The sequence below is a fragment of the Phyllostomus hastatus genome, unplaced genomic scaffold, assembly GCF_019186645.2.
Source record: "Phyllostomus hastatus isolate PE091 unplaced genomic scaffold, TTU_PhHast_1.1 phas_contig_159, whole genome shotgun sequence".
Taxonomy (NCBI): Eukaryota; Metazoa; Chordata; class Mammalia; order Chiroptera; family Phyllostomidae; genus Phyllostomus; species Phyllostomus hastatus.
Genome location: NW_025333640.1, coordinates 8251030 through 8263539, shown reverse-complemented (window position 1 = coordinate 8263539; position 12510 = coordinate 8251030). Strand labels below are relative to the sequence as shown.

At 50.0% G+C, this 12510-nt stretch overlaps 1 protein-coding gene across 2 annotated transcripts in view; it reads right to left on the bottom strand.

Moving 5' to 3' along the window:
* Positions 1-12341, bottom strand: part of BLK (BLK proto-oncogene, Src family tyrosine kinase) — a 55071-nt gene extending 42730 nt beyond the window's left edge. For both annotated transcript variants that reach the window (XM_045831104.1, XM_045831102.1), the window contains exon 1: positions 12142-12341. The gene's annotated coding sequence lies outside the window, so the exon portion shown is untranslated. The remainder of the gene's footprint in view (positions 1-12141) is intronic.
* Between the last annotated feature and the right edge of the window lie 169 nt (positions 12342-12510).

The following is a 12510-nucleotide window of genomic DNA, read 5'->3' as shown; positions in this document are numbered from 1 at the left end:
TTGAGAAGGCCCAACAGTGCTTAGGGGATTGTGGGTTGAAGCCTCCCACCCGGGAGCTGTTGGGTTTGGTCTCTTGAATTTCAAAGTCACTGGGTCTCCTTAAGCCTTGAATGATAACATTTCAGTTTGATAAACACAGTTTACCTCCTGTGGCTAATGCTTGTAGCAGGAAAGAACAGTTAACCAACCACAAATATTTCTGTGTCAGCCTGGCTCCTTGGAGAGCCATGCAAGGCTTTAAAAAATGCCAAAACATTTCCTTCAGTTAAGAACTGGGGATGGCCTTAATCGTGGCAGAACCTCATCAACACATTAGCAATTACCTTTGGTTAAGGAAGTAAAAATTAAAACGACTCTCTTACAAAAAGGTACTTTAGCACGATGGGTGTACACAAAGAGACTGGGCAGGGAGGCAGACTTGTGTTCAAGTCCAAGGGTCCCCACATACTAGCTGTGTGCCCTTCTGAGCCTCGGTGTCCACACCTTGAAGTTGGGGATAATATGTTCCCCAAGTCAGGACTGGAGCTCTGTATGTAGACACATATCTTTAGGATTCTTTCATTTTGATCCCAGACTCCCAAAAGAGGGTTGGGGAGGAGAGAAAGACAGACTGAGAGAGAGAGGGAGAAAGAGAGAGAAAAAGAAAGGAAGGGAGAGAAAGAGAGAGAGAGAGAGAGAGAGAGAGAGAGAGAGAGATTGCTTTTTTTTCCCCAAAAATATGTTTTTGGCCACAGCCTGCTTTGAAAATCTGGCGAGTTTACAGACAATATCCCCAGTAAATACATTCATGCACATACATGTCAAATGTTGAGCACAGTTTCAGGACCCCTCCCCACCCACAATGATTCATGGACCTCTGATTAAGAACCTTGGTTTAGACTTTGGGACAAATGAGGCCAAACCCTTGGGTTTTGTTTCCTTATGAGTCATTTCATTTCATGGAGAGGAAAGTCTGTTCTCTGGCCAAAGACCACATCAGTCACCCTGGCCAGCTCACAGGGTTGCCGACAACAAGGGAACTAGATGAGAGAAGATGGAAAACTCAGGCCACTATCACCAGGAAATTCAAGTTCACCCCATTCCACCCAAAAAACAAGCATTTCTTCTCTCTCTGTCATTGTCGTTCTGTGAAGGGAGTAGGAAAGCATAGCCCTCAGCTGCACCCTGACGTTCAGAACATCTTTGCAAGCTACCTGCTCCTTTGTTTGTAATTATAAGCCTCTCTAGTGTTTAAAAAAGGGAAGTGACTGAACGAATGTCTAGTTGAAATGGTGAAATAGAGTGAACAGAGTAAAATATTATTGCAGCCTCCAAAACGGTCACTGTGAAGACACGTGGCCGTGGGAAAGATGCCCGAGCTGTGCTGAAGAAAACAAAGAAAAAAAGCAGAATCTGAGGTCATCAATCTTTCATGATTCCAGTGGTGAAACAGTGCATTATGTGAACCAAGACAAGCAGCTCTTTGGTAGAAAATGTGAGCTTGGTGAAATTATTGATGGCTTGTATCTGTTTTCAAAAAATTGTTTGGGTATTATATAATTTCTACAGTTTTAAAGTAAGGAGATGAGTGATAAATCTGTACAAAATGAGCCTGTTCTTCCAAATGGCTGTGGACCATTCCCGGCCTCTCAGCAGCCTGGATCTTCACTCCGCCCACAAAAAGGCAGCCTGGGCCTCGCAGACCCGGTCGGAGCCCCGCAGACCCACAGTGAGAGTGCCTTCATCGTTCCCAGCGGCTGCCCAGGTTCCCAGCAGGCCCTGCACAGTTGAGGGCCTCGGCATCCGACATCCGACATCCGAGTCTGGGCTGATGGGGAGACTGCCTTTTGCAAATAGCACAAGGAATTTCAGGTCTAGATCTATGTGAGCCTCTGAGTTTCAGATTCACACCATCCACAATAAGTTGACACACGGAGTTGCAAGTAAATGAATTGTCCAGGGCCACAGACCCAGTCCTGGTGGGACAACTGCCATTCGCTGATGCTGGAAACAGACACGGGAGGTTCACAGGGTCCCCATGGGTGCTGGGAGGTTAGGTGTGCTCACCATAGCCACCTGGAGAAGATTACTGAAAACCTTCCTGCAGTGTAACCTACAGGAGGGGCAGTGGCTTCATCCATCAGGAGGCCACTTGACCTTTCTTAGGGTCAGAGTCAGCATACCTGTCATTAGTACAGAGCCCCCTAAGTAAAAGCAGCACAAGTGGTACAGCAGCTCTGACCTCAGAGCCTGGCTCACTCCCCACAGGCCAAGCCCCTGACCCCCTCACTCTCAGCTGTGGGCTCCAGCACCTGCATCTGGGGGACGTGAACAGGCAGAGCAGCGGTTGGCCGCATCCTGCACACACGATACTTCCTTCCCAAAGTGCTCAGCAGACGCGGGGCTGCCCTGGTTCCTGTGGAACGCCTCTTCCTTCAGTTCCTCCACCGAGGCTCTTCTGGCCTCGAGGGACTGGCTCCCTTGTCTGATGGCCCCACCAAAGAGTGTGGCAGGACCTGGGTGACAACCCCGTCACAAACGAATTGGGGCGAGAAAGATGGATGTACATGTCTCACTTCACAGCAACTCTCGTTTCTGCACCTGCAGGGCCTAGCAGCAGTCTGGCTTCCACATGGGTCACAAGTAATGACCTACGACTGACAATTCCAGGGCCAGGAGACCATGAGGCAGGGGGAATTCAGGAGACAACCGATCCCAAAGGGTTCAAAGACGTGGGAGCAATGGGGAAGTGAAAGGCGACAGCAAGGAGGCCTGAGGTAGTGGGTGCACAGGGGTGATGCTCACCACGAAAGGGTAAGGGAAGTTGGCATGCACTGACCCAGCCCAGAACTAGGAGGGCCTTCTCTGGGGGTCGTTTCTGCAGGCGAGAACATGCCACGTGCGAGTAGGAGCTTCTTTGGGCAGAGGTTTCCCAGACGCTGTGTAAACACATCTTGAGTGCCTCCGTCCCTGGCTTTCCGTTTCCACCCAGTCACTGTGCTATGTCTGCAAGTTGGGGATGATTTCAAAGCATGTCCTGGGTGACAACCTTCCCTTGCCTTCCTGTGGTGCCTTGATTGGTGCTCTGCACACAGTGAACAATTAATAGACCGACTAATGGAGAGGTGAGAGCACTGGTTTTGGAGTCACACAGACCTGAGTCTGCATCTGGGTGCTGGCCTTCCAGCCTGGATCCCTGTGTGGGTTCCCAATGACATCAGAAGGCTGTCGTGGGAAGTCACACGAACTCACGTGCACAAAGCACCTGGCACACTTCTCGGTACTCAAGTACTGGCAGCTATTCCAGGTTTGACAATAGGCCTCACGTGGCAAGTAGACCCATCGAGGGGCTGACTGCACGGAATGCTCGGAGGCCATCTAATCTACTCCCTTGCTTGGCAGGGTTGGAACACGAAGCCCAGAGAAAGGAAGTCGCCTGGCTAAGATGGCAAGGCCAGTGCCCAGCTGTAGACAGGCAGTCTTGGGAACAAACCAGCTTGCACGGCCCAGTGCTGCTGGGCACTGTCTTCCCAGCACTCCTGGTTTCTTTCCCTCCCAGTTCCAGGTTCCTGCTCCTGTCCTGTCTTGCTAAAGCCACCTGCACCCCCGGGCCAGGGTAATCTCTGCACCCTCTCAGCTTTATCTCCACATGGACCCTGTGTTCCCCCAAACCCTGAGGTCTACCCACTAGAGTTTTCTGATGAGCCACTCCTAAATTCTAAGTACTTGCCAGTCTCCTAAGCACTAAGGACATGTTAACTGCACTGAGGTCATCAGGCTTTTGTCCCTTTCAAGTTCCTTTAGAGCACTGGCTGCCCTTCCTCTGACAGCTCTCAGCAGCAAGGATAAGGGGGTGTCCCTTCTCCAAGAGGGGCAGCCACACCTGCCCTCCTCTGGGGGAGGGACAGACCCCTGTCTCCAGGAGGACCTATGGGCACCAACCCGCATCTCAACATCATCCAGGTGGTCCAGGCCAGACCTACTATATCTAGGATGGTACCCGGGGGCAGAGTCTGCCACAGGCAGGAAGATAGGACATTCTACTTCCTTCTTTCATAACCGTCCTCTTATTCTTCTCCCAATTGCACCGTCCTTCCTCCCTAATCCTGCTCCTGCTCCATTCCCCTTTCCCTCCTCCCATTCTGCAGGTGCTTACCCAGCTCCCTGACTCTGATGACACAGTTTGTAAACAAAGACCCCGTTTGTACTCTCTGTTGGAAAAATTATCAAAGCAATGAACCCAGTGTTGCTGACACGCTGTTTCTGTCAGCAGGTAGACCAGACACCTGTCTTTTGAGATATTAATGGATGTTCTTATTTTTTTCAGTTTGCTATTTTGTTCCTCATTCACATTCAAGCCATCGCCGCAGGGAGACAGAAAGTGGAGACAAGAGAACTTCCTTGGGTTAGACCAGACAATGTGGACCGACTGAGAGAAATGCCATGAGTCAGCCTGGGCACACAAGGGCTCGGGTCTCACCGAGAGTCCATGGCCCAGAGTGGCACAGGAGCGCGTGCTGATTCCTGCACCCGTGATGTGGCCCGAGAGTCCTGAGAGAGGGACTGACCCAGGGCAGAGGCTGGAATGAGACAACCTAGCAACAGCTAGTACAGATTGATGATGAAGGCCAAGTGGGTCACCCTGGAAGTTCTGAGCCCTGGGGTCCCCCATGGACCGAGCCTTGGGGTCAGGGAGCACTCCCAGCTCACTGGGGTTATCTGCCACTATGTAGCACAAACTGAGATGTGCAGACTAGATGTCCTATTTGGGGACCGAGACTCCTGCCCACCCTGCAGGGATCTGCTCTCTGCTACAACCTCCCTAAGCCCACCAGGTGGCGAAGCAGAGGTGGGGGCCCATTCCCACTAAACTCGCTCAACCCTCCCTCCTCCCTTCCGGGAAGCTGGTGTCATTGTCAACAATTTCAAAGGGCCCCTTAGCATCACTGTTCTCAAAAACAGCACATTAGTTTTGAAATGACGAATGAACCAAATACATATTCCTGAGTGTCCCGAGAATATGTGTGACCTTGAGAAGGTAAAAGGAATAAAGCAAGGAGACAAATCCAGCATTGTGTTGCTGTCCCCTTAGGTTTGCCAAGTGAGCGTGGGGGAACTTAAGAGCAGATGCAAGAGACACGCCCCCTGGTGTGTAGCTGGACAGGCAGAGGAGAGGGTCGAGGAGGCCTGACCCGAGGGCCAAGTTGGCCTCCGGTGATCTGTGCGGGCTCAGGAAAGCACTCTGCTCTCTGGTTATGTGACTGGGAACTGGCGACGCAACCAGGTGTAAATTCAGAGCTGGGGTGGAGAGCCGTGTCCACATGGCACAAAGTTTAAACCTCTTTCTACTCCAGCTCCCTCTGGGCCCAGCAGGAGAAGCCATATGCCATGCCTGGTGGTACCCGGGCCAGAGCAAGAGGAACAGCTACAGGAAAACTTGGCAGGGTGAGACTTTGGCACTGGACTTTGGAGCAGACACAGGAGCGCTCCTCACAGAAATAGGCGTTTTAGGCAGAGAGGAGGGTTTGGCAAAAGCTCTGAGATGCAATGGGCACCAGGGTCCCCAGGGGCTGGACAGCTGGGCCCAGCTGCCTGGAGAAGGGCACAAGGAGAGGAGCTGGGAGAGGAGACCCAGGCTGTGTGGCCCCGGGGCCCTGGGTTTTGCTCTCGGGCATTGAGGCCAGAAAGCCAAGAAAGGGTGCCACAGCCCGGGTCTGGAACGTGGTTCCCTGAACACCCGAGCACCGGGATCCAGACGTACGTCTCTCACGCTGATGAGCTGCATGCACGGGCCACGCCCAACACAGCCTGATATGGGTTTCTCAATCTTATTAAACTCACTCCCACTTTTGAGAAAGTTTTAAAATCACACTCTCCTGTTTGAGATTTCAAAATAAATATCGTGCATAAAAACATCACAGAAGTTACAGTGTGGCCCGTGCCTTTTCAAGTCACAAGGACTCCTCTGGCCAATTCTCACATGGAGGACTGAGTAGAATCTAAATGGAAATATTGTGGACTCTTCAGTTTCTACTCACCTAAGAATCAAGGCTTTAATTTTGATAGCCTTGCAATGTGCTGTCATCAACAATTAAGAAACAAAACCTGAGGGTATGAGTAACCCACCTGAGGTAGGGAAGGCTTCCAGTATAGAGTGAGGACGAACTATTGGTATTTCATGAAGACATTTGGTGATTTGCCCAGGAAGTGGCAGGACTGAGACTTGAACTCAGGCCCTCTGGTCCCAGGGCTGGGTGTCCGACCTCTATGCTACAGGACTTCTCGGGCATGGCTGCCTTGTCTTACTCCTATGGCCAAGTTCTTTCCACCTTCTTGTATCCACAACACACTGAGAGATAACATTAAACCATCCTTGGTAAATATTGGACTTGGTGATTCCAGATACTTTGGTGTTGGCGAGTCCTTTTGGGAATCTGATGAAAGCTATAAATATTCTTTGCCAAAAGTGTGCATGTCCTCAAAAGCTTGCCTACAAGTTCAGGGGGCTCACAGGGCCCACGGAACCCACCAGGGGTCCCCGGTCCAGAGGTCAGAACCCCTGACCTCATTCATTAAGCACAGACCATCTCCCACCCTTGTAGGCACTAACTACATGCACATACATGAACATTCCCTGCTCTTGAGTGACAATGAGGGTCAGGACCTTCTTCAGTTTGTGCCTCTGGTGCCTTGCTGGCCTCAACTGGGGCTGGCCTGGCAGCCCAGGTACCAAGGTGTGCCAGGGCCAGAGATGACAAGACAGCCAAGGGAACCTCCATGGCTTTGGAAGTGTCAGCCCTTTGTAAGGAAGCATGAACCACACCGTGGCCCATGGGGAGCAGAGGTCACGCGGTGGCTCAGTGCCCGGGCCGAGCCTCTCCTGTGCCTCAGGCTGCATGCTCTGACCATCTTCTCCAATTTAGTTCTCACATCTGAGCTTGCAGCTGGATGCGACTATGCCCATTTCATAGGTCACTCACTCATACTTCCCCACGTTGCAAGAGGCAGAGCCAGGTCCTCGTGAGAGACTGGCTGGCCCCAAGGCCCAGCACCTTCCCCTGGTCCACATGGCCTTGTAGGGAGCAGATCATGCCCGAGGCCTAGTGACACTCCCTCCCTTTCTGCAAGGGCCCCTGCAGCTCACTGTGGCTAAGGGTGATCACTGAATCTTACATGCCTTTGCTCCTTCAAACTTCCTTCCTCATGTCTTAATCTTCACTTGCATTTGAGATCTTGTCTTAGTTTCTTTTGGTCAAGAACCATTTTGTAGGGTGCCCACTCCATGCCAGACACTGTCTGGGTGCTGGGACCCAGAGGAGAATGGAGGGAGGATCTGGTTCCCGTCCTGGAGCAGCTCAGGTCCAGAGGGGCAGCAGTTCTGAAAACAAAGAGCCCTGAGCATGCGCTGGAGGTTTTTGGGGACACAGGGATAGTCTTGGGCACTGGTGATGGAAGGGAAGACATTGGTTCTAATCCTGAGAACTAGAGCAAGTGGGACTTGCCTGGGTGAGAACTCGGGTAGGGGACCCCAGGTGGAGGGGACCCCAGGTGGAGGGGCCGGCAAGGGCACCGGCTGGTGTATTCAGAAGCAGTGCACGGCTGGTGCTGTCCAAGTTTATGGGCTGGCAGTGTGGGGAGCAGGAGATGCAATAGGAAAGGCAGTTTAGGCCCAGTGGTAATCACTACTCTTTAGTTTTGATCTTCATCTAAGGGTCGTGATTTTCATCTAAGCGCTGTCTTCCTGTAGCTTCATAATTCTTTCTTCTTTCTCTCCTGCTTCCGAAACATTTTTGTAGTCTGGTTGAGACTTCACCTTTGAACAAGGGCACACCTGCTCTGCTGCGTCTGGGGCTGGGGGTGGAGGGGCGTGGGGGTAGGGTGTCAAGCTTCTCTGTTTCCTCCTCACCTCCCCACACCTGAACCTCACAAGCAAAGATGCTGGCCTCATCAGGTTGCTGCAGATTCTAGGGCAGCAGAGTGGGCTCCCTGGGTCCAGTGGCCACTCAAGCAGGAACTGGCCCTTGGGTCCCACTCCAGGTCCCTAAGGCCACAGCTTCACTCAGAGGGGATTTTCCAGCACAGCTCACAGTGCTTGGCTGGCCACAGATCCCACGGGGTGACTGAGTCCAGAGGACAGCAGATTCCACCAGGCAGCCTATGCAGGGTTGGACCCCCCACTTGTCTCTCTTATTGGCCTCCTGCTTCCTAGTCGGGGACGGGTCAGGGTTGGGTACCGCACATGCACTTGGAGGCCTGAGGGGTGTGATCCAGCCTAGGGAGCTCGGCTGGGCCAACAAAGGGTGGGGTGCTTGGCTCTAAAACCTCTGATACAGAGAGAGGCCGCAAAAAATGTGCAGTGAATGAGAAAATAAATGGCTGATGAGAAACACCATGAAGGGAGGGAAAGTCAGAGCTTTCCTGGAGTGAGATGGGGGTCGGGAGAGAGAGCGGTAAAACATGCAGAAGGTCGGCCAGGTTCTGGAGCACTCACAGACTCAGCGGGGACCCTGGGCTGCAGATGCCAGTTTCCCCAGCACGCTTGGATTTTGATCGCTTCTGCTCTAAGGTTAGATACGTAAAACTTTTTTTCACTCTTTAGTTTACAGTAATTTTAGGTTTATGGAAAAATTACAAAGATAGTGCACAGACTTCACATATACCTTTCACTCAGATTCCCCCAGGGTTAACATCTCACTTCACCATGCTGCAGTTGCCAGAACTAAGACATTCACACTGCTACAATGCTATCGATGAAAATACTAGGCTTTCTTTAAGTTTCACCTATTTGTCACTAATGACTCTTTGCTGCTGTTGTTGTTCCAGGATTCAGTCCAGTCCAGGGTGTGAATTCTGGATTTAGCTGTCCTGTCTCTGACGTGTGACCATTTCCCCAGCTTTCCTCATTTTTCATGACCTTGACAAATTTGAAGGTCAAATGGCCTGTAGGCTGTCCCTCAATTTGGGTTTGTCCGATGTTTTTCATGACTAGACTGGGGTTAATGTATTTGAGGAAAGAATAGCACAGAGGTGAAGTATTTTCTCCTTGTATCACAGCAGGAGTTACACAGTACATGACTTATCCCTCAAGATAGTAATCTTGATCAGCTGCCTGAGGTGGTGTCTGCCAGGATTCCCCACTACGGAGTTTCTGTTTTTCCCTTTCCATCTGCATGTCCAGTCCTCACTCAAGGAGAAGGGAATACAGCTCCCATCCAGGAGAGAGGAGTATCTCCATATATATTATGCAGAATTCTTCCCTATAACTATGGAAGCACAGTGATACAGCAATTGTTTAGTTGCGTGGCAATGTGGGCAGTTGAGGGTAAAAGCAGTGGCCAGGTAGAAAATAAGTGGAAAAGCTGTCAAAACCCTAGAATTTTAAAAAATACAAATATGCTATCTGCTGTCCTTTCCTTTCCATAAATGTACAGATAGATCTCTTAAACAAAAAGATCACCATTAAACCTATTCCATCACCCTACCCCTGAATGCTTAAAAAATGGAAAACCTTTTCAAAAACAAACAAAATGAAACAAAAGCAACAACCCATCATTTACCTTGAGCCAGACACTCCCATGTATCACAGCTAGCTTCTGTCAGCTCTGCCCTGTAGCTAGCAATACCCTCTGTCTTCGAGAGGCTGAGTAACTTTTAGATCCCCCCTGGCTGGCATGTGTGTGCCCAGCCATATCCTCAGCCCACACCTTTGTCTGTCTTTCCTCTGTAGTAGGATCCACTTTGAATGGATAAACTTTCACATATCAAAAGAGAGAGAGAGAGCATTCACTGCAAGATGGCAGCATAGGCAGACATGGCTTGCCTCTTTGTACAACCTCATCAAAATGACAGCTAAGATATGAAACAACCATCACTTAGGAACATCAGAAATTGAGCTGAATGGAAGTCTGACAATCCCAAAATCGAGTGGAACCGAAGTTTGACAACTACAGAATTAAGGAAACCACACCTATCTAGACTGGTAGGAAGGGCACAGACATAGAAGAGCTGGTCTGGGTGGATAAAAATTCGGGAGGGATATCCCAGGAGCAAGGAGTCCCAGCCCCACACCAGGCCCCCGAGCTCAGAGTTCCAGTGCCAGGAAGATAAGTCCCCACAACTTCTGGGGGCAGAAACCAGTGGGGATTGAGTTGGTGAGAGAAACTGCTGGAGTCTTAAGCAGTTCCTTTTAAAGAACCCACACACAGACTCACTCCTTCTGAGCCCAGCACTAATGTAGCAGCTTGAAAGGCACCAGTGGTGTACAGGGAGAAACTGAAGTGTCTGGCATCAGGGCCACACCTATCCATTGTCCCTTTGATAAGCCCTCACCCCACAGAGCCTGTAGGCTGGTAAAGATCCCCAGAGACTCTGCCCCACCCAACTTATGGGCCCACCCAACTTATGGGCCCACCCAAGCTGGTTTTTCATAAGAATGGCTGGTCTTGATGCAGGCTTCACAACTTCTTAAATCTTATCAAGTAAGAAACAGCTGGCTTCAGTGAGCCCAGACCCAGCACTCACAGCAGACAGACTAGAATCATAGCTTGGCTTTGCTTGGGAATCTCTAAGGTCAACCTAAGTAGCAGCCACCTCAGATTGCTTTATAGTTCAGGCTGGGTGCCCCAGGCAAAACACAGGTTGGGGCTGATCTTGGCCTGCACCACTCGGGAAATCCCCAGGGCCAGCATACCCAGTGGACAGCTACAGACCATATAGGAGCACCACCACCCTGCCCCTAAACAGCTGATCCTCCATGGAGGGTGGAGGTTGGTGGTAAGTGGTCACAGCCAATCCTTGCCACTGACTGACCTGGGCAAATCCCTCCCATTGATCTGCCAACAGCAACCAAAGCTCAACTACAAAAGGACAGTGTACTGAGCCCACACAAAGGGCCCACAATGAGTACCTAGCTTGAGTGATCAGGGAGGCAATGCCACTGGACCCTACAGGACACCTACTACATTAGGCCACACTACCAAGACACAGAGTCAAAGCAGCTCTACGTAATACATAGAAACAAACACAGGGAGCCTGCCAAAATGAGGAGTCAAAGAAACATGGCCCAAATGAAAGAATGGATCAAAACTCTAGAAAAAGAGCTAAACAAAATGGAGATAAGCAACCCATCAGATGCAGAGTTCAAAACACTGGTTATAAGGATGCTCAAGGAACTTAGTGAGGACCTCAGCAGCATAAAAAAGGTCCAGTCAGAAATGAAGGGTACACTAATTGAAATAAAGAACAATTTACTGGGAAACAATAGTAGAGTGGATGGAGCCGAGAATCAAATCAATGATTTGGGACATAAGGAAGCAAACAAACAAATAAAAAAACAAACAAAAAAAAAACCACAAACCATACAGAACAGCAAGAAGTAAAAAGAATCCGAAAAAATGAGGCTAGTATAAACAGCCTCTGGAACAACTTCCAGAGGTCCAACGGTCACATGACAGGGGTGCCAGAAGGAGAAGAGGCAGAGCAAGAAATTGGAAATCTATCTGAAAAAATAGTGGAAAAAAACTTCCCTAATTTGGTGAAGGAAATAGACATGCAAGCCCAGGAAGCACAGAAAGTCCCAAATATGATGGATGCAAAGAGGCCCACTCCAAGACACATCATAATTAAAATGCCAAATGTTTCAGATAAAGAGAGAATCTTAAAAACAGCAAGAAAAAAGAAGTTAGTTACCAGATGGTTGGCAGATGGGAGGGGATTATGGGGGAATGGATGAAGAGGTGAGGGGATTAAGAAGTACAAATAAGTAGTCACAGAATAGCCATGGGGATGTAAAATACAGCATAGGAAATGAGTAGCCGAAGAACTTATACATATGACCTGTGGACATGAACAATGGTAGGGAAATTGCCTGAGGGAGTAGGGGGTGCTGGGTGGAGGGGGATAGAAGGGGAAAAATCAGGACAACTCTAATAGCATAATCAATTAAATATAATTAAAGAAAAAACAACCTCTCTAAAATTGAAATGAACCAATGATGGAACAATCTATCCATAGCTGTGGCTCAGATCATATTAATGTCTTCTCTCTCTGTCTATAACATCCATAGCAACGTTCCTGCCTGCCTTCCCAACTACGGGCCTTACAGCACTGTTTGCACAGTTTAAGGAAGTGAGATGGCCTAGAAGGCAGAAGATGTAGTCTTACCTTGGCAATGCTCAGTGGCTTTTCATCATAGCTCTTCGAATCCCAGCATCCTTGTGGTATAGTGGCCCTCTAATTATAACCAGCAACTGCTGATGCAATCCTAAAGGAAAAGCCCATCTCAGCTGTCTCAATCAGTTCATATAGCTTGTGGCTTCCTGCCCACCACAAGCACTGGGCAGAGGTGGCAGGCTCTCCAGTCTGTGGTCAGAGCTGCACCAGCCGCCCCCAAGGAGCCCCGCCCCTCCAGGGGAGTCCCGCCCCTCTCAAGCACTTTGAAAGCTTCCATGGGTTCCCTGGGTCCAATGGCCACCGCTGCTCGAGAACAGCCCATGAGCAGCTGGTCTTTCTCTGTCTCTGGGCCACATTGGT